Below are 21370 nucleotides of genomic sequence, written 5' to 3'. Positions count from 1 at the left end.
ACAGTTACTGAGTGTCTTTTTATTGGAGACACTGTGCTGGGCACCGGGAAAGGAATCGAAATATGACATTGTCTTGTAGCAGGAGAGATAGGCAATTAACCAGAATTCACTGTGCTGAATATGACACTCCAAGTGTTTATTCTGCCTGCGTCCTCCTTCTGAGCAAATAACCAGTTCTTAATGCAGAGATCGTTTAAGGTACCAACAAACATGGAAGAGGGAGTGATTAATTTAGGGTAGAGAGAGAGTTTGGGGCAGAGGTTCATGTGGGATCAACCAAGGTGGTATTTGAATTGGGACTGAGGAGCGTGCAATTTCATAAAGATGTGCTACAGAGTGAAAATTATTTGTTTGGAATTATGCCTGTGGAACACTAGAGTCACGGTGATGACTCGTATCACATGGGTTCGTGGGGCAGAGAGTCGGGTAAGGTAAGCTGGAAAAATACATCGGGGTCAGATTGTGAGGTAAGTTCGGACTTCTATTGCAATGAGGAGTCATCAGGGTTTTCTAGGCATCAAGTGACTTAACAGATACAGTTGCCTCCCACTGGGGACAGTTAGGAGGGCCGGGAGGTGGAGGGTGAGTACCAGGACTGGTGGCGAATATCCAACCCGAGGATGCGCAAGTCTCCTAGCTGGCCTTCCATATCGCAGTTCTGTATTCGTGGTTCCAATCCACAGATTCAACCAACCTCGGATCGTGTGCTCCTAGGTTTCCAGACCCAGGTTGGTTAGATCTGTGGATGTCAGAGCCATGCCTACTGAGAGCCCACTGTATGTTTTTGAAAGAAAATTCTAGTCTCAGGATCAAGGAAGGGATATAGTTTGCAGCTGTGAGGTGCAAGGAGGCAAGGACCCTGGTGGTTCCAGGTTGGGCCACCAGTTGAGCTATTGCAGTAGTTTTGGGGGCCTGACCTGGAGTTTCAGAAGCAAGGAGAGATCAAGAGAATCACCTGGACATGGGAGAACAGCATTCATTTTTGTGGCGTTGTGATGATGGAGCTGGGGAGCACTGCAGAAAAAGTAAGCTTCAGAGGGGAAAGTCCTGATTCTGGTTTTGATCATGTTGAGTCTGAAACGTTTGTGAAACTCCCAGAAGAAGAGGAATCGTCAGTATTTGGAGATTTGGAGCGGCTTGGAAGACCCCCTCCTTCCGAGGGGCATGTTACATCTCACTGGAACACACTTGCTTCTCTGCTTTCTCCACTCACAGCGGATTTCAAAAATAAAAAAGCAACTTTGAAAGGAACTGCTGATCTGATGGATGCTGGAAACTACAGAGGACACAGAGAAAAACTATAAAAACAGACAAAAGCAACAGACAGCCAAGCAGCGTGACCACATTATATAACTTACTGAACCACCTTAGGGCTAGTAACTTTAGAGGTCTGGCTACGTTTCATTCTAGCTGTTGACCCACAGGAGATGTTTAGGTTATGACTGGCATGCTCTGTTTAAGAAAACAGGGGTGTGCATCATATGTTGGAGAAATTTTCCATTAAAAACAAATATGTCCAAGGTTTGGCACTTAAAGGGATAGAGCAAAACTTTTTAATTAACTATTTTATCATGGGAAATAAAACATAAAATTGACCATTTCTATTGTTTTAAATGTACAATTCAGTGGCCTTAAGTGTGGTCACAGTGTTGAGTAATTGTCACCACTATTTCCAGAACTTTTTCATCATCCCAAATAAAAACTTTGTACCGATAAACAATAGCTTTCCATTTTCTCTCTCTCTATTCCCATTTCATTTTCTGTCTCTGTGAATTAGATTTATCTACATAGCCCGTATAAATGGAATCATACAATATTTGTCTTTTTTGTGACTGACTTATTCACTTAGCAAATGTCCTTAAGCTTCATCCGTGTTCGAGAATGTATCAGGATTCCTTTCCTGAATAATAATTCTCTCTCTATATATATAATAATAATCCTATATAAATATATATATCACATTTATTCATTGATGAACACTTGGGTTGCTTCCACTTTTTTGGCTATCGTGAATAATACTGCTATGAACATGGATGTACAAATAACTTTTCGAGTCTCTGGTTCCAGTTCTTTTAGATTTATAACCAAAAATTAGATCAATATATAATCAGAAGTGAAATCACTGGATATGTAATAATCCTGTTTTTAAGTCTTTGCAGAACTGCCATACTGTCTAAAATAAATCTTGTGGTATTTTTCTTTTAAAACATTTATTTATTTCTGGCTATGCTGAGTCGCCGTTCCTTCACGCAGGCTTTTTCTAGTTGCGCAAGCTGGGCTCACTCTCTAGATGTGGGGCATGGCCTTCTCACTGTGGTGGCCTCTCTTGGCCTGGAGAATGGGCTCCAGGAGCTCCAGCTTCAGTAGTTCTGGCACGTGGGCTTAGTTGCTCCAAGGCACGTGGGGTCTTCCTGGACCAGGGATCAAACCCATGCCCCCTGCATTGGCAGGTGGATTCTTAACCACCGGACCACCAGGGAAGTCCCTGATCTTTCTCTTTACCGAACTGCTCCCCAGCCGTCAAGGTCCTCACTGAGTTCTGTCTATTCCAGGAAGTCCTCAATGGTCTCCTCCACAATTCCTGCTTGTATATTTTGTGCCACACCATCTGGCATCTGACTAAACACTCCCCTGTATTATCTGATCCTGCTTCCCCTGAGGTAGTTCTATATCCCAGCTTAGATTGCAAAGCCCCCATTTTCAGTCTCGTCGTGTTCAGGACTGTCCTCCTTTCCCATTACACATAGCCCAGAGGAGAGGATATTGTAGATCCTCAGGAAAAAGCACTGATGGATTGTTTAAAGTATCTGCAGAAGGAAGCATGGTACCATAAACTTTTGTCTCTCATATTTTAGGGGATTTACTGGATAGCAAAGCTATTTTGTAAGAGAAGCCAGAGAAGCTCCCACACGAAGTAGGAGGTGTAAGTGACATGGGCTGGGACAAAGAGATTGTGGTTGGATTGACATTAACGTTGAGTATTAATGAAACAAAGCTGAATTTTAACCTTGGCCTTAGTGTGGCTTTGTGCCCTTGGACAATTTATTAACTTCTCTGAGTCTTAATTGCCCATCAGCAAAATGAGGTTGGCACAGTATCACTTTGCAAGCTCTTGATGAAGCTGACCTGGAAAAGGTGCAGAGTAAGAAAATGTTACCCAGCAAGGAGATCAAACCAGTCAATCTAAAAGAAAATCAACCCTGAATAATCACTGGAAGGACTGATGCTGAAGCTGAAGCTCCGATATTTTTGTCACCTGATTTGAACAGCCGACTCATTGGAAAAGACCCTGATGCTGAGAATGATTGAGGGTAGAAGGAGAAGAGGGCATCGCAGGATGAGATGGTTGCATGGCATCACGGATGCAATGGACATGAACTTGGGCAAACTCGGGGAGGTGGTGAGGGACAGGGAAGCCGGGTATGCTGCCGTTCATGGGGTCACGAAGCGTCGGACACAAGTGAGCAACTGAACAACAACAAGAAAATGTTGGCCACCTACCCTTCTCCTTCTCAAATTCTCTCTCTGTCTGTCTGCTGGGTTAAAGCGGAAGTTATGGGTTCTAGTCTTCCTTCTCTTTCTTACTTCCCAGCAGTGCTGGTGTTTTTAAAAATGTAGATGTTCTTATTACTCAGGAGGTCAAAAGAAGGGGAGATGACTATCATTGAAAACATAGTCTGGGCACTTCTGTGGTGGTCAGATGGCTAAGACTTCAAGATCCCAGGGCAGGGGGCCCAGGTTCGATTCCTGGTCAGGGAATTAGATCCCACATTTCGCAACTATCATATCGCACTGGCTGCAACCAAGACCCGGCACAGACAAATATTTTTAAAAAGAAAAGATAATTTCTTATTCAAATGCCTTCGAAACAGAAACAGGAAGCCACTCAGGGCCACACAGGGCAGCACTGGGACTGGTCGGGGGCAGAAGAGTGAAGTGCGGGCGTGGGGGAGAGACTCGTGGCGGCTCCCCGGGAAGGCGTGGCGGCTGCAAGGCGAGCAGGCTGGGCATGCGCAGTCTCTCACTGTGGCCAGTTCTTTGCGACCCAATAGACTGTAGCCTGCCCTGCTCCTCCGTCCATGGGATTTCCAGCCAAGAGTACTAGAGTACTTCCTCTTCCAGGGGATCTTCCAGACCCAGAGAGCGAATCCACATCTCCTGCACTGACAGGTGGATTCTTTATCACTGAGCCACCTGGGAAGCCCTAGGGTAAGCAGGGCAGAGGGCTTTTGGACTCCCTAGTCGGAACAATTAATTCCATGGGCTCTGTAGCATAGGGACCGTCTCTCTGGTACCTGGCTCTGGGATAATTAGGGCACAGAAACATTGCCTCCTGGACTCTAAGAGCCACTTGGAGGAGGTGCTTGGATGGACAGGCGCTGGGTTGGTTAGTTTGCATATGAAAGGAGCCCTCCCAGGTGAGTTGTTTGCTATCTTAGAAGTTGCTAGCCCTAGGAGGGGGTCTCTCTCCAGTCTATCTCCCCAGATGCTGGAGCATCAGGAATAGAGAAGATTAGAAAATGTAACATGAAACAATTTGTGTGTGAGGAATGCAGACTGATTCTCAAACACAGAAGTTATGATTCCTAATTTCCCAGGACCTTTGTCCCAAGCCTGCCCCTATAACTAAAGAACCACTCAATCTCTGGTTAGAGAAGAATAATCATTAGGAAAATAGCCTTTCTTTCCCTCAATTCCCCAAAGATTCTGACTTTCCTAGGCTCTCTCAGTTTTCTCTAAGCTCCCTTTACACAGAGAGGCTTTAAAGTCTTGAAGATAAATATCTCCAGGAGGTTAACAGAATGACCTCAATGGGAAGAAAATGAAATCCTCCCTGGAAAATTTCAAGGCAGGATGGCTCTCTTCCAAAGAGGAAACCTGGGAAAAAAAACAAATTAACAAGAATACTCATAAACATACTATTTTCAAACGAGGGTTGGGACTCAGCTGCAAGTCTTCACTGAAGTCTAAGCTTGAAAAAAGACTTTGAAATAATAAGCCTCGCTCCATGTTAGGAACGCCTGCAAAGTGTAGTAATTTCTACCTAAGAGGCTTTGTGTCCAAACATGTCATTTGAGAGCCCAGGCGGACAAAGGAGAATGCCCTTGGAAACAAGGCCCCCATTCAGCTCAGCAGCTCCAGAGCGTTGGATTTCCTCCCTGGGCTCCAGAACATTTTCAGCCACGTTAGACACCAGCTTCAGACTCGGTGGGAAGCAAATTTAAGTGTCTCTTTTGGTGAAAAACAATGAGAATGCTGTATTTCACAAAAGAAGGGAACCCTATCGCTCTTGGAGTGGCAGACCTGGATTCATAACGATTCAATTCAACAGCTTGTACTCCCAAATGTTGAATTCTAAAACCACCTTTGGACGGGCAAAACCTATCCCAAGGGGGAAATGCCTAGATGATCCTCTGAGCACAGATTCTTCAACAACCCAGGAGAAGATGTTATCCTATTCACACTTGTGTTGGTGTTTGTGAGGCAGTGTGAGCAGGTGGAGGATCCGAGGACCAGAGAGCAGCCTGCAGTGCTGACACCAGAATGATAGGAGAGCGGAAAGGCGCAGTCAGCGGGCCCCAGGGGCCAGTTCCGTGGAGACGATGTTTCCATGGACTGTGGCTGGGGGTGGGGAGGACGGTTTGGGATGATGCAAGGGCATTACATTTATTGTGCTTTCTATTTCTATTATTATTATATCAGCTCCACTTTGGATCATCAGGCATTAGACCCTGGGTGTTGGGGATCCACGGGGATTCAAAGTCACCAGTGCATTCAGTCACGCGTGCATTCAGTTATCAGGCATATACTGATTGCTGCCATGTGCCAGGCAGCCCTGGCAATAGCAACTTCTCCCAGACATGAGCGGCTTCAGCTCAGAGCAAGCTTTCTTATGGGCTTCCCAGGTGGCTCAGTCGTAAAGAATCCACCTGCCAATGCCAGAGACACCAGAGACACAGGTTCGATCCCTGGGTTGGGAAGATCCCCTGGAGTAGCAAATGGGAACACACTGCAGTATCCTTGCCTGGAAAGTTCCATGGACAGAGGAGCCTGGCGGGCTACAGTTAGTGGGGTCGCAAAGAGACGGACAAAACTGAGCACATGCACTGTATGGCACGGTCTGGTGGGAGAAATAGGAAACAACACGTTGGGTGGAGAGTGGGAGATGCTCATATCTGCAGTGGAGGAGAAAAAAGGCTTTCCTGAGCTGCAGAAGAAAGGAGAAGGGCGGGACGGAGCCTGAGGCACAGATTAGAGAATTCGAGGGAGATCAGATCAGGGAGCACGGAGAGCTCTGGTCACTAAAAGGAAAGACTGAGCGACTAAGGGTTGAGAAGTGAACGGAAACGTTTCACTTTCAAGCAAGGACCCCAATCAAGCGCAGCTCCAGGCTCTAGGGGATGAGTTTAGGGGAGGAGAAATGGGCCTGCTAGCAACGCTGAACGATCATGAACCATCTATAGTCTCAGTTTAGGAGACAAAGTCTCTGAGTGTGGCTATGAACTTGTCAGTTATACAAGCCCTGGACTTGTTAGAAGTGATCAGCTGTGGTTGCTGGGGACGTTCAGTTCCCCCCACCACATGTGTGAGCTGCCCATATTGGGAGAGGCCAGGCCAGAGGTCGCTGTGCTTAGGATGGAGGTGGAGACTGGATGGGGTAAGACCCTACTACCCTCCCCAGTTCCTGCTCCTGCATGCACGCTAAGCCCTCGTGGCAGGAGGGATCTTGAAATGTGCCACCTCCCCCCACCCACTCCGCCATCCCATCCCCCCGCCCACCACGATGTCCTGTCCTAATCCCAGGGTCTGGGAACATGATGCAATAGCGTGTGCTGCCTGTGTCACATTACATGGCAGAAAGGGAGTCAGCAGATGTCGTTAAGGTTATTAATCGCTTGACTTACGGTTAATCAACAGGCATATTATGTGGATGGGCCTAACTGAATAACACGAACCCCTTGAAAGCAGAGAGCGTCAGCGGGCTGAGGGCAAAAGGAGAGGTCAGAGAGACTGACAGTGTAAGGAGCTGATGCCCCTTTGTTAGCTCGAAGATGGAGAGATCCCACACAAGGACCGAAAGAGCAGCCTCAGCAGACAGCCAGAAAGGGAACAGGCACTGGAGTCCTCTAGCCACAGGAGGTGAGTTTGGCCAACAAGCTGAAAGAACTTAGAAGTGACTTCCTCCCTAGAGCCCAGCTCAGCTGACATTTTGTTTTCAGTCTTGTGATGCCCAGAGCAGAGCACTAGGTTAAACCTAACCTGCAGAACTGCGAGTTAGGAACCAGGGGCTGTTCCGAGCGCCTAAGTGTGTGGCATTTGTTACGCAGCAATGGAAACCGATACAGCCTGTGGGTGTTGGACACTGAGCTGGCTAATACAGAGACATATCTGCTGCCTTCAAAATCTTTCATCCTGTGGGGATGACACAGGCAGGCAGGCTGGTGCAAAGAAATGCAGAACTGGACTTCTCTGGTGGCCCAGAGGTGAAGAGCCTGCCTGCCAGTGCAGGCGACACGGGTTTGGTCCCTGGAAGGGAAAAGTCCACATGTGGGGGCAGGGAGGTGGGCGGGGGGGCAACTAAGCCCATGCACCACGATTACTGAGCCCGGGCGGCTCAGTAGTAGATCCAACGGGCAGCAACTACTGAAGCCCAAGTGCTCTAGAGCCCATGTTCCACAAGAGAAGCCACTGCAACAGAACCACAATGAGAGAAAGCCCGTGCACAGCCGTGAGGCCCCAGGGCTGCAGCAGAGACCCAGCACAGCCAAAAATTAAAAACTAAAGAAGCAATGCGGGATTAAAGCGGGGCATGGAAAAGTCTCTGAAAGATCACTGCTGAGATGTTCTGGGAAGAGGGGACTCTGGGCTGTGATGGTAAGGCCTGGGATCAGGGATGCTGTGAGCGGCTCCAGTTATAATACAAGCCCCAACATTCAGGTGGTCCTGGCGCCCCAAGGATGCTCTGTGGAGGGCTGGGGATGCACATGAGAGCAAATACCCCCCCTCTTTTTGCTGTCAGAAGCAATGGGAAGACAACCCAGAAGGGCCGACTGTACAGCACATGGAACTCTGCTCAGTCGTGTGGCCAGTTGGGTGGGAGGGGAGTTTGGGGGAGAATGGATGCACGAGTACGTATGGCTGAGTCTCTTTGCTGTTCACCCGGAACTATCACAATGTTGTCTACTAATCGGCTACATCCCAATACAAAATACAAAATTTAAAAAAAGCAGCGAGAATTTAGTTAAGGGAAAGATATAGGGACCAAAAGGCCGTTTTTGCAAAAAATTAATGGACTGCCCGCTATTGCGTTTATCACAGATACTATTCGTAGACCATCTCTATTTTGCTGTAAAAAATGCTGCTAGTGCCCAGTTATCCAAAATTCTGTTTCTTTTTCAACAGTACTTTATAAAATGGCAACACAGGAAAATAAAAGGAACATTCGGGAACCCAGGGGAGATTAACTGTCAGCCAGCTGAGGCAGGTCCTCTCTTGGGGACAGATTCATTCCTTCTCTTTTTATCTCTGCAGACTTTTCCCCAGGACCCCATCGGATGAGCGTTTTAGTGAGGAAGATGCACCTTCTGCAGCTCCTCCGCTCTCAGAAGGGTGGGAGGCGGGGGGTCAGGTGGGGTGGGCAGTGGCTGATGGGGAGGGGGAGGGGAACTAATGCTTACTAACTGTGGCCTGTGCAGTCCCCAGAAGAAATGCACTTCAAGGGTGTCATTTGCCTCCTGGTAATTAGCATCTCGAATGACCTTGACAAATGACTGGGAAGACATCCCCTGGCTTTTGCCATATCAGCAGCTTGCTTAGCCCATAGCTGTGTGTCTCCTTCAGATTCACTGAACATTTGCCCTCTTCCTTCCCAACCTAAAAGGTGAAGAACTGGAGATTCCAGTGACGAAAAAGAGGTTCAACTGCCCAGACCCATCTGTCAGCTTCCACTCACTTACATATCTGTCTTGAGTTTATATATAGTTTTTCAGTTCTTTTCCATTATAAGTTACTATCAGATACTGAGTTTTCTGTGGGTGCACGCTCAGTCATGTCCGACTCTTTGAGATCCTACAGACTCCGGGGGATCTTCCCGACCCAGGGATCAAACGTGTGTTTCTTGTATCTCCTGCGTTGGCAGGTGGATTCTTTACCACTGCGCCCCCTGGGAAGCCTTAAGTATCTGTCTTCAGTATGGCTGTTGGTTGAATGTTTGTGTCCCCCTCAAACTCATATGCTGAAATCCTAACCCCCAAGGTGATGGTAGCAGGAGGTGGGGCTTGAGGGGTGATTAGACCACGAAGGTGGAGCCCTCGAAAGTGGGATTGGTGCCTTTCTAAGGAGACCCGAAATAGTTTCCTTTATGCTTTTTGCCACGTGAGGACACAAGAGAAAGATGAAGATCTCTGAAGGAGTGGGCCGTCGCCAGACATTGCATCTTCTGGGGTCTTAAGTTTGGACTTTCCAGCCTCCAGAACTTTGAGAAATAAATGTGTGCAGGTTTTTTGTTTGTTTTTGTTCAGGTTGTCTTGGCCACACGGCACAGCTTGTGGGACATGGACCTTAGTTCCTCAACCAGAGATTAAACCTGGGACCCGGGCATTGAAAGCACAGAGTCCCAAGCCCTGGGCCACCAGGGCATCCCCAGTGTCGGTTGCTTGTAAGCCGCCCAGTCAGTGGTATTTGCTATGGCATCCTGAACACACTAAGACAAGTACCATGGAACCTGTCTTGGGGTTTGGGCACAGGAGGGAAATTGAGGATGGACGTGGTGCCGATTCACTCATTGTGGCATGATTAGCTTCTTGAAGGCGCCCTTGCCCTCCTGTGATGGCAGCCTGTGAGTACTGTCATGCAGGACGTGTGCTCAGCCTTGCTGCAATGGTTCACTCATTTGTCTCCTGCAGGGAAGTTTCCGCATCGTGGCCTGCAACGTCTTGTTCCTGACCACCTGTCTGGTTTCATGTTTGGAATTCTTCCCTCCATACTGAGAGCTGCAGCCACTCTGAGCTGTTTTCTCCTTGTGCCCTTTCTTCTCCTTTGAGAAAGCATTCTCTCCATCTAGAAGCTTCTGGACACCTCCTCCTGTCTCCTAGGCAACCTTTTTTTTTTTTTTTAACAGGTAAAGTGTTTTTTATTTATTTCCTTATTTATTTTGGGCTGTGCTGGGTCTTCACTGCTCTGGGGGCTCTTCTTCTCTAGTTGTGAGCAGGGACTGCTCTCACGTAGCGGTCCTCAGGCTTGATTCTCACTAGGGTGGCTTCTGTTGTCGTGGAGCAGGGGCTCCCGGGCATGTGGGCTTCAGTACTTGTGGCTCAAGAGCTCAGTAGATTGTGGTTCCCACGTTCTGGAACACAGGCTCAATACTTGTGGCACACAGGCTTAGCTGCTTTGAGACATGTGGGATCGAGCTTCTGGGACCAGGGAACAAACCTATGTCCCCTGCATTGGCAGGCAGATTCTTAACCACTGGGCCACCAGGGAAGTCCTAGGTAGCCTTCTTCTTCTTCAAGTCTCAGAGCAAACTCTGGCACTGTTACACTCTGTGATGCTCTCAAACACACAGGAAAGGGTTTCCCCAGGCTCCCATCAAACCTGAGTGGCACGTGTTACTGTCCTTGTCTGCTTGCCTGAAAGGCCCTCCACTGGACTCAACTGCTTGAGGTCAAGATTCTGTTTTGTTTTGCTTATTTTCGTATTTGTATCAGTAACATTATCTTCCTTCCATAATACATATTTACTGCCCGAATGACTCTAGAGATTACAGGGTGCCGTGGAGGTGACATGTGTAAAGGGCCTGCTTTCTAACAATGCTCATCCACTACAGGTGTTCATCCCGTGTGGAGCATCCCGTGGGAAAAGAGAGATCACACTGGGAAAAATGCAGAACCCTTGAGAGTGAAGCCACTGGAAATGCCAATATCCCTGGGGGGAGGGTTTATTTGAGGTAGAAGCAGAACAATGAGACTTTGGAAAGTACTTCTGAGACTTTCAGCTTTGGGGAACTTGGGGTGGATGACACATCAGGGAGGAGAAAAGTCAGATCCCAGCTTCCCCTTGGTACTGGTGCTCATCTGCAGTCTTGCGGATGTCAAATGCTGTCCGCCCTAGGCAGAGCAAGCACACCCTTGTCTCCTCCCCAGCGATTGCACCTGAGCTGACAGGTACATAGGAGCGTTAGGTCCGTTTGTTCTCTAATCACGGTTCCTACGCTCAACAATGATGAGCAAATAGTGTGATAAGCTGTCATTTTAAAAAAACTTAACAGAGGAAAGAATAGAAGATTTGGAGTCAGAAGACTCCCCAAGTTCCAGCCTTGACTTCAGGTGAGTGTATTCTCCTCGGTTCTGTCTCGTCACAACAAGGATTTGGAGCGACGGACATTAAAGCCCTCGGCGCGTCACAGCTCTCGGGTCTTGGACAGACCGTGTTATAGCTCTTAGACAAATCAGTGTTACAGCTCTATTTTATTTAGAAGATAGCAGGAGAATCCATCCTCGAAGCGTAAGGGCATGCCAATCCAAAGACGCTAAGAGAAGAAAGTGGAGAAGAGAAGAGACAAGAGCACCCACACGTGGGGAGGGGTGGGGGGTGGAGAGGGAGAGGGAGAGGGAGAGGAAGAGAGAGAGAGAGACCTTTGGCTCCTCTTTTTATATGTTTTTTTCTTCCTCCGGGGCCTGCCCTATGCAAATTGGGCTTAGTCAGGAGTTCTGTTCTACCTGAAGTCCTCACTACGGTCCTCGGACCTTCCTTTGACCTTCCTCTATTCTCTTTTCGCGGGCTTTTCTCATTCTTGTCTTTTAGCCACCGCCATTTTGGACTCTTTTTCCCTATTCTAACTACCTAACATGCCCCCCTCAAGAGATGGGAGGCCCAATTCTTTAAGAATAGGGGCGTCGAGGTCTTTCTGGCTACTTCCTGCTGAACGGGGACGGCGAGGTGTATTGGGCCTCCCCGCCTTGCTAGCGCCAGGCCTCAGAGTCCTCATAGCGGTGTCTCTAAGGGTGAGTGATATTTTCCGTGGTCGGCTGTAGTTTTATATCTTTGTTGAACTGGCACTGCATGTTGTAGCTTGTTGACCCGGTCAGAGACAAAACAGGTTAGACGATTGATAATACATGGAGCAATCATAAGCAGCATCAATACGGCATAATAAGGACTAGCAGGGGCATTCGCCAATTTTAAATCCACATCGCCAGGATGGCTCAAGTCCCTCCTTGTTCAGGGATCAGGAGATCTATCTCCTGTCTGTTTTGGAGTACAGTCTCTGTCAAGCTGTGTTGGCTCTTTCTACTTTTTCTGAAGACTGAGGCCTCCAGGCACAATGGAGATAATAAGTAATGCCCAATGCTTTGGAGACCCCTTGGGTGACCTTAGAAGTAAATGATGTCTTCTTTTTCCATCCAAGACAAAGCTGCTTCCATCAGTGTACCGGATTTCCTTAGGACTGGTCAGAGGATCTTCCGACAATCCCTCTCGGGGTTTTTTCCAGTGGTTCAATGGTGGTTTACTTGGTGGTTGGTAAAAATAGTTAGTTTGCCCCCAAAGGAGAGTTTTAAAGCATCTTCTATCATGATTGCAATAGCTGCAAGATTTCGAAGGCAGGGGGGCCAGTCTCGGGCAGTTGGATCGAGCCTCTTGGATAAGTAAGCTACAGGCTGGGGCTCAGATCCCAAACCTTTGAGTTAACACTCCCAAGGCTATTCCCTCTCTTTCATGGACATAAAGTTGGAATGCTTTTTCTGGGTCTGGCAACCTCAAGGCAGGTGCCTGAGTTAAGGCCTGTTTTAGTGTAGCCTCTGCCTTCTTTTGAGGAGTTCCCCACATCAGTGGGATTGAATCATCCCATCCCTTTAAGCTTTCGTATAAGGGCCGGGCAATTAGACCATAGTTGGGTATCCAGATTCTACAATACCCAGTTAGCTCCAGGAAAGCTCAAAGTTGTTTTCGAGTTGTGGGGGAGGGCAACTGGAGGATTCCTTGTACCTGATCAGAGGACAGCCTCCTAGACCCGTGTGTAATCTGAACTCCCAGGTAAGTGACCTTTGTCTCGACCATCTGTGCCTTAGCACGAGAGACTTTATATCCGCTTTCTGTCAAGAAGTTTAGAACCTGAATTGCATGTTGTTGGGCATTTTCCTCATCTGGAGAGCAGATTAATGGGTCATCTACATGTTGTAATATTTTCCCATTAGGTCCCAGGTCCAGATGTAGGAGATCCCGGCTAAGGGCCTGTCCAAACAAGTGGGGGCTATCTCTGAACCCCTGAGGTAATACTGTCCAAGTCATCTGTTGGTGTTTTTCTGCGGGGGCCTCCCACTCAAAGGCAAAAAGATATTGGGATTCTTTAGCCAGTGGTATGCAAAAAAATGCATCTTTGAGATCCAAGACTGTAAGCCACTTGGCACTGGGTGGGATTTCTCCCAAGATTACATAGGGATTGGGTACTGTGGGATGAAGGGAGACTACAGCTTCATTTATGATCCGGAGATCTTTAACAATTCGCCAGGTTCTGTCCTTTTTCTTTACTGAGAGGATTGGGGTGTTACATGGTGAACTGGTGGGGACCAACAGCCCACACGCAAGGAATTTATTTATTAAAGGCTGTAGTCCCTTTAATAAATAAATAAAAAGAGAGCCCCTCCCGAGGCTCTCTTTTGAAGGGATATTGTTTCCGGATGGGAAACCGAGTAGGATCTCAGAGGACAATGATGACCGGTTCAGCTTGGTGGGCTCGTCCAGGAATCCCCTGGTCCCACACCTGGGGGTTAGTCTTGTCCTCCCATGGTTTTTGGTCCCTCTCTATTGGAGAAGGTGTACTGGGTTCTTCAGTAGTAACCAGGAGCTGTAGGACCCTAGGGGCTGAAAAGCTTTCCATCACAAGGGTGGTCCCCAGTTTAGTGAGTATATCTCTTCCCAATAAGGGGGTAGGACACTCAGGGACCACCAGAAACTGGTGGGAAGATATTTGTCCATCCCAGCAACAAAGAAGTGCTCAGGTGAATCTTTTAGTAGTTGCTTTTCCTGTAGCACCCAAAATGGTACAGGTTTGGGAGGAGAAGGCTCCGGAGTAGGAGATCAAGACAGAGTAGGTAGCCCCCGTGTCAAGCAAGACATTCTCAGACCTACCTGCCACACCAGCTGCACCCTTGGCTCCAGCCCCGTGATGGTTATCTGTGACAGGCGGGCTGCCTGGAGCGGGCCGCTTCAGTCCTCTTGAACCATCGTGAGGGAAGCCTTGGCACTTGACCTTGAGGCTCTTGGGTCCCCAGGACAGAGTGCTGCCCAATGTCCCAGTTGATGTCATTTGTGGCAAGCTGTTCTAGGAGACTTGTCACGGTTTGGACACTCTTTGGCCCAATGCCCCGCCTGTCTACAGATCAGGCATTTGTCTCGTGCCTTGTCCTTTGAGGACTCGGGGTTTGCCATAGGGCTTCTCTGGAGGGCGGCCAGCATCTGGGCATGCCTTGTCTCTTTCCTTCTCTCCCTCTCCTGGGCCTTGGCCTCCTTCTCCTGTTCTCTGTTATAAAAGGTATTGGTGGCTGTCTGGACCATCTCATCTAAAGAGGCAGCAGGGTCCTGCTGCTGTAGCTGTTGTAACTTAATTCTGATATCTGATGCACACTGGGACAGGAATTTGTCCTTTAAAATCACCCGTCCCTCGTAAGAGTCTAAGTCCAGGTTGGTAAACTTTTGGAGGGCCTCTTTTAGCCTCTCCAGAAAGGCAATGGGGTTCTCATTGGGCTCCTGAGTTATTGCTGAGACCCGGGCATAGCTAATTACTTTTTGTTGGTCATTGGGCTCCTGAGTTATTGCTGAGACCTGGGCACAGCTGATTACCTTTTGTTGGGCTGCTTTCAGTCCTGCCTTCACACGGATTAGAAAATGATCTCTTTCCCAGATGTGCTCAGGGTCATTATAATTCCAATTAGGATCGGAGGAGGGGACTGCAGTTTCCCCTACTGGGTATCTATCACTGGACATGTGAAGCCCCATTGCATACCTTTGGGCTTCCTTTAAGACCCTAGTATGTTCAGGGTCAGATAAAGTTTGACTAAATATGACCATTATGTCCTTCCACATCAAGTCAAAGGCCAAGGTAATATGTTGGAACGTATCTATATATCTGCCTGGGTCATCTGTATAGCTTCCCAGGTCTTGTTTGATCTGTCTTAGTTCTAAGAGGGAGAAGGGCTTATGGACCCGGATTGGTCCGAATTCTCCTTCAGTTTCAACTAAGGGACATACTCGAGCTGGCTTTTGTGGAGGGGTGCTCTGGGGTATGGGGGCACGTTTGGATACAAGGAAGAAGCACTAGATAATTCGGGAGCTGTGGGAGGCTCCAGCCTCTTTGGGGGCATGGGAGGTGAGCCTTCACGGTGGGGGTTCCTCCTCTTGGTTGCCTTATGACTAATACCATCTGCCTAGTGGGCTCACTTTTAGGGCATACAACAATCCCATACTTAAGACATAGTTCCTTCATATCTCTTGCTGCTGCTGCTGCTAAGTCGCTTCAGTCGTGTCCAACTCAGTGCAATCCCATAGACGGCAGCCCACCAGGCTCCCCCGTCCCTGGGATTCTCCAGGCAAGAACACTGGAGTGAGTTGCCATTTCCTTCTCCAATGCATAAAAGTGAAAAGTGAAAGTGAAGTCACTCAGTCGTGTCCGACTCCTAGCGACCCCATGGACTGCAGCCTATCAGGCTCCTCCATCCATGGGATTTTCCAGGCATATCTCTTAGTCGAAAGAAAATTTGGACATAGGGGATCTCTGTCCATTTCCCTTGTCTTTTGTAGAAGAATTCTAGCTGCAGGATGGCATCGTAATTTAAAGTCCCATCCTCAGCTCAGTGTTGCTCGTCCCCCAGTGGATACTGTGGCCACGCAATATGTGGCACAAAAGAATTTCAAGCGACTCCTCCTCATAGCTAAAGGATCAAACAGCTTCCAGTTATCAAGAATGCATCTCAAGGGTGTCTGCCGGGAAGTGGAGTGGTTATTTCCCATCTGAAAGACAGTCATGACAGGGAGGAAAAGGAAAAGAAAAAACTAATAGGCCTCCTTCATTTTCCATGGGTGGACTTCCTTAGGGGAGAGTCTTTCTGAAGCTTATCCTACCCAGTACTGTTGCAACCTGAGAGCCAGGCGTCCCCAGGTCAGGGTGCAGATCCCCATGCAGGCTGAGGCGTGACAGCCTCCTAGAGATCGAATCCCCGGGCAGGTCGAGGCGTGATGACCTCCTGGGACCCCTGGGACTGGAGGATCCCGGAGCAGGTTGAGGCGTGACAACCTTTCGAGGACCAGATCCCTAGGCAGGTCAAGGCAGGTTGACCTCCTGGGACCCCCGGACTGGAGTTGGGCGTGCCCAAGGTCTCCAGTGTGACCAATGCTGGGTAGGATTAAGGGGTTGTAATCTTAACTCATTGCTGGTTTGCCCACCGTGGATGGGAATAGATATCACTCTCTGCTTGTGTGATCTGAAGTGGTTTTTTTTTTTTTTTAATTTTGTACTGGGGTATAGCCAGTTAACAATGTTGTGATGGACATTGTCCCAGGAGGACAGCGAAGGGACTCAGCCATACATATACACGTGTCCATTCTCCCCAGATTCCCCTCTGACCCAGGCTGCCACATTTATTCTTGTTTGTTTGTTTTTTTGGCCAGCCACTCCCTGACCAGGGATTGAACCCAGGCCTCCACGGTGAAGGTGCCAAATCTTAACCACCAGACCACCAGGGAACTCCTTATCTTCAGCTCTTGGTTTCTCAAACATATCATCCTCAAAATGATGTGTGACAACAGCAGTGATGGCTCCACAGGGCTGTGCTGCTGCTGCTGCTAAGTCGCTTCAGTCGTGTCCAACTCTGTGCGACCCCAGAGATGGCAGCCCACCTGGCTCCCCCGTCCCTGGGATTCTCCAGGCAAGAACACTGGAGTGGGTTGCCATTTCCTTCTCCAATGCATGAAAGTGAAAAGTGAAAGTGAAATCGCTCAGTCGTGTCCAACTCTTCATGACCCCATGGACTGCAGCCCACCAGGCTCCTCCGTCCATGGGATTTTCCAGGCAAGAGTACTGGAGTGGGGTGCCATCGCCTTCTCTGCCACAGGGCTGTAGTGACTGTCAAATGAGATTCCTTCAGTTCAGTTCAGTTCAGTCGCTCAGTCGTGTCCGACTCTTTGCGACCCCATGAATCGAAGCACGCCAGGCCTCCCTGTCCATCACCAACTCCCGGAGTTCACCCAGACTCACGTTCATTGAGTCGGTGATGCCATCCAGCCATCTCATCCTCTGGCGTCCCCTTCTCCTCCTGCCCCCAATCCCTCCCAGCATCAGAGTCTTTTCCAATGAGTCAACTCTTCGCATGAGGTGGCCAAAGTACTGGAGTTTCAGCTTTAGCATCATTCCTTCCAAAGAAATCCCAGGGCTGATCTCCTTCAGAATGGACTGATTGGATCTCCTTGCAGTCCAAGGGACTCTCAAGAGTCTTCTCCAACACCACAGTTCAAAAGCATCAATTCTTCAGCGCTCAGCCTTCTTCACAGTCCAACTCTCACATCCATACATGATCACAGGAAAAACCATAGCCTTGATTAGACAAACCTTTGTTGGAGATTCCTTAGATATTGGTAAAAGATCTTTTCTTTCAATGGCAAAATTATCTTTCATGAAACTATGAAATAAACAAAGGTCAAATTTTATTTAACTCATTGGCTAATGTGCATATCAGTAAGATGTTCAAACTAGCTCCAATGAAAATTTGAGTTACAGAGATTTTTATTCTCCTTGGGACACAATTCCTTTGTATTGTCATGAATAGGAAAAAAAAATGTGTTGTCAGTTTTCTGCAACTTAACTTCTATCCCTGCAGAGCTGTTAAATAGCTTAGTGCATCAAAACCCATCCAAAGTGCACAATGAATGGACTCGGACAATCCTTGGAAGGTCCCCTAGAAACGCCCCCCAGCGCTCTGCTACAAGGATGCCAGGGTTCTCTTTTGCCCATCCTGACACCCAGTAGCTGGGTACTGTGGGCCCTGGATAATTGTCTCTAGTCCTCTCTTTCTCCTTGACAAACACTTCACATCTGCCCCCACCCCCTCACCCCACCCTCTTCTCCTCTGGACTGGATCCTTAGAGAAAAGCCTGGCCCTTCTCTTCCAAGGCCACTCTCCTTTAATTAACTTTCCTTTCTTATTTTTTTCAGTGGTTTCCTTCTTCCTCCCTTATGGTTCCTGCTTAGAAACAGCTTCAAATCCCTGTTCACTTTAAAAACAAACAGAAAAAAAATATGAAATTGCTCACTTGTTTGTGCAGTTATGCTCTATAACAACAAGAAAAAAAACTTGCACATTTTGATAGCTTACAACAGAGATCAACAAACTTTTTCCTTAAAAGAGTCAGGTAGTAAATATTTTAAGCTTTGCGGACCGCGTGCGTTTTCTGTTCCTATTTACTTTGTTTTTCTTTACAACTCCCCAGAAATGTGAAAGTCATTTTTAGCTTGTGGACAGTACAAAAAGAGGCTGCTGGCTAGATTTGGTTTAGAGAAACGTGTTTATTTTTCACTCCTGCTTCTGAGGCAGAATGTATTTGCCCCTCTCCCCACTGATGCTGGGTATGACTGCGTGCTAGTCTGGCCAGGGGAATGTTGGCAGATATGAGTTGAGAAGTACAGGCTTGAGTGGCAGCTGGTCTGAGAAAGATGAAAGACAAATGGAGCAGGCCTGGACCCAGAGCCCAGGGCAGAACTGGAACCACGCCGGCTGAGCCCAGCTTAGATCAGACAGACCGTCACCAGCCTGCGACGGGCAGAATGGATGCTGTGCTGTGCTTAGTCGCTCAGTTGCGTCTGACTCTTTGCAACCCCATGGACTGTAGCCTGTTAGGCTCCTCTGTCTATGGGATTCTCCAGGCAAGAATAATGGAGTGGGATGCCATGCCCTCCTCCAGGGACAATGGATGATGGACTGCTCAAGTGTGAACGGCCTAAGAGGGGAATTCAGCAGTTGTACTTATTTACAATCTGTTTTACTGGTGAAACTCTTAGACTGTGTTTCTGAAAGTGTAGTCAGGGATCACCTGCAAAGTGTGATCAGAACACCTGGGTTACCTGTTAGTATTAATATCAGTTCCCCAGGGCCTCCCCTTGGTGGGACTAATTTGGAATACCTGAGGGGAAGACTTAATAAGCTGCGTTATTACTAACCTCCCTGAAGAGCTTGAGAATTGCCGTTTCAGACTCTTCGTGAGTCCTTTGTTTCAAATGTAATAACTGCCTTCATTGGAAACCTCCCATGCCCCAGATGCTTTGCATATCTGTATGATCTTAGTTTTAAATCTTACAACAACTCTTAGAGGTAGGCCTGACTAGCCCCATTTTACAGCTAGGGAAACTGAGGCTTGGAGAGGTTGGATAACCTAGGATCACATGTCTATGATTCTTCTACTCTCCCGATGCCCACTGGCATAGCTTAAGTTGGTTTGCAGCTTTGGTGTTCCTTGACAGACACAATTATGCAAATCGCCCTGTGCTGTCAGTTCTAGCCAGAAACAAGCTAGTGACGCAAAGGGAAGACTAGAGCCAGGGAAGCCCATGGGGTCGCAAAGAGTCAGACACGACCGGCCCACCGAACACCACCCAGAGCAAGGGGAAGGGAGAGGATCTGAAAATGGCAGGAAGCTCTGCCTGAGGACAAACGTCAAGGGAAGGGGCGGGACCAGGGCTGCTGGTCCGGGTTGATGGGCTATTTCTGGTTCCCAGAGAAAGGAGGGAGAGAGGGGGAAGGGCGCACCAGGCCCAAGGGGCTGAGTGGTCCCACCTGAGACAGCTCAGAGTGGCGCCAGAAACTTTAGAGAGAGCAAACATCACACAGGTGGCTTTGATGACCTTAGAATTGCCTGGAGAGGGTGTTTAAAATGCTGTTTTTCAGGTTACCCCCCACCCCCAGATTCTGACCTACTAGCTCTGAGCTATACCCAGGGATCTTCCTTTTCAGCAAGTTTTCTGAGTCTGATGTTGGTTTTTTGAGATCACACTTTGAAAAACTTTGAACTAAAGAAATGATTCACAAATGCTAGATCTTTCCCTTTGAAAAAACCACCTAAGGAACATGTATAGTGTAAATTCTAAATGCCGAAAAATAGAAGGAAAAAAAAATTGGAAATCTTATCAGTCAGGGATACTACTACCAACATTTCGATACGTGAATTCTCCCACATTTTGTGTGTGTGCACCTCATAGATGGGGCCGTGTACTATATTACTCTGTGGCTTGCTTTTTGCATTTAACCATATGTGTTAACATACCCTCGAAGTCAATAAATGTAAACGCACCTCATATTTATGGTAAGTTTTTAGGTATTGGTGGAATGCTTGTTTGAGGGGATTCACATCCGTCTCGACTTGCACTATTAAGCAAACACTACCCTTGGGTAAGGCTAGAGCCTGGGCTCGTCTACACCCCAGTGCCCTGCCTCAGCCACACTCTACAGAGTCCTGCCTGGGCTGGGCGAGGAGGAGCCCTTGGCTGGTTCTGGGCAAGCAGCATACTTTACCAGCATTGCACGCACACACTCAGGGCTTCCAGAAAGCCACCCAGGGAACTGTCAGCCTCTGCTGCTAATCCTGAGGGTTTTCCGGCCCCAAGCCTACCGTCAGTCCTCAAGGCTGGCAGCTCTGAGCTAAAGGAGCGTCCATCCCCACCCCACCCCCACCTCCCACCCAGGGGAGCTCCTCAGGGACGGGGTTCAAGACTGACTTAAAGATTGAAACCATGAGCCAAGTGAAGAGTTGCCTGAGTCGGCGGCTGCCTTTGAACTGGAGAGACGGCCACCTCCCCCAGGGTCTCTCCTCCCGGGGAGCCCCACACCCCTGTCCCTGCCCAGGGGCCCCAGCAACAATGCAAAGTTCAAATCTATGGCTACAACGAAGTGCATTTGGGAACAATCAGCAGGCCCCTGACCTCTGACCTGTGACCCCAGGGCTGCCCTCCCTGCTTCAGAGCTGGGCCTTGGGTCCTTGGAACCAAAGGAAAAAAAAAAATGTGTATAGAGGCCCATTTTTGAGAAGAAATGAACTTAAAATACAATCACTGGTAAAACTTCTTTAAAAAAGTGATTGGGATAATAGGCTTCAGTCTGAGAGATAAACAGACAACATGGCAAATCCTTTAACCTCCTGTCCGGGGCTGTAAAGGGGCCTGCGTTTGTATTTTCCTGGTGCTTTTATGACCTCGGCCCCGGCCTCTCTCAGCCTCTGGACCAGCCGGCACAAAGCCCAGCTAATCACAGAGCAGTTTCGGAAATGAGGGTCTAGAATGGAATTTCCTCCTCACGCCCTCCAGGCCGCAGCCTCTTCATGGCCCTTCCCTCTC

The sequence above is a fragment of the Bos indicus genome, chromosome 24, assembly GCF_029378745.1.
Source record: "Bos indicus isolate NIAB-ARS_2022 breed Sahiwal x Tharparkar chromosome 24, NIAB-ARS_B.indTharparkar_mat_pri_1.0, whole genome shotgun sequence".
NCBI lineage: Eukaryota > Metazoa > Chordata > Mammalia > Artiodactyla > Bovidae > Bos > Bos indicus.
Note: the sequence above shows the minus strand (reverse complement) of the source record.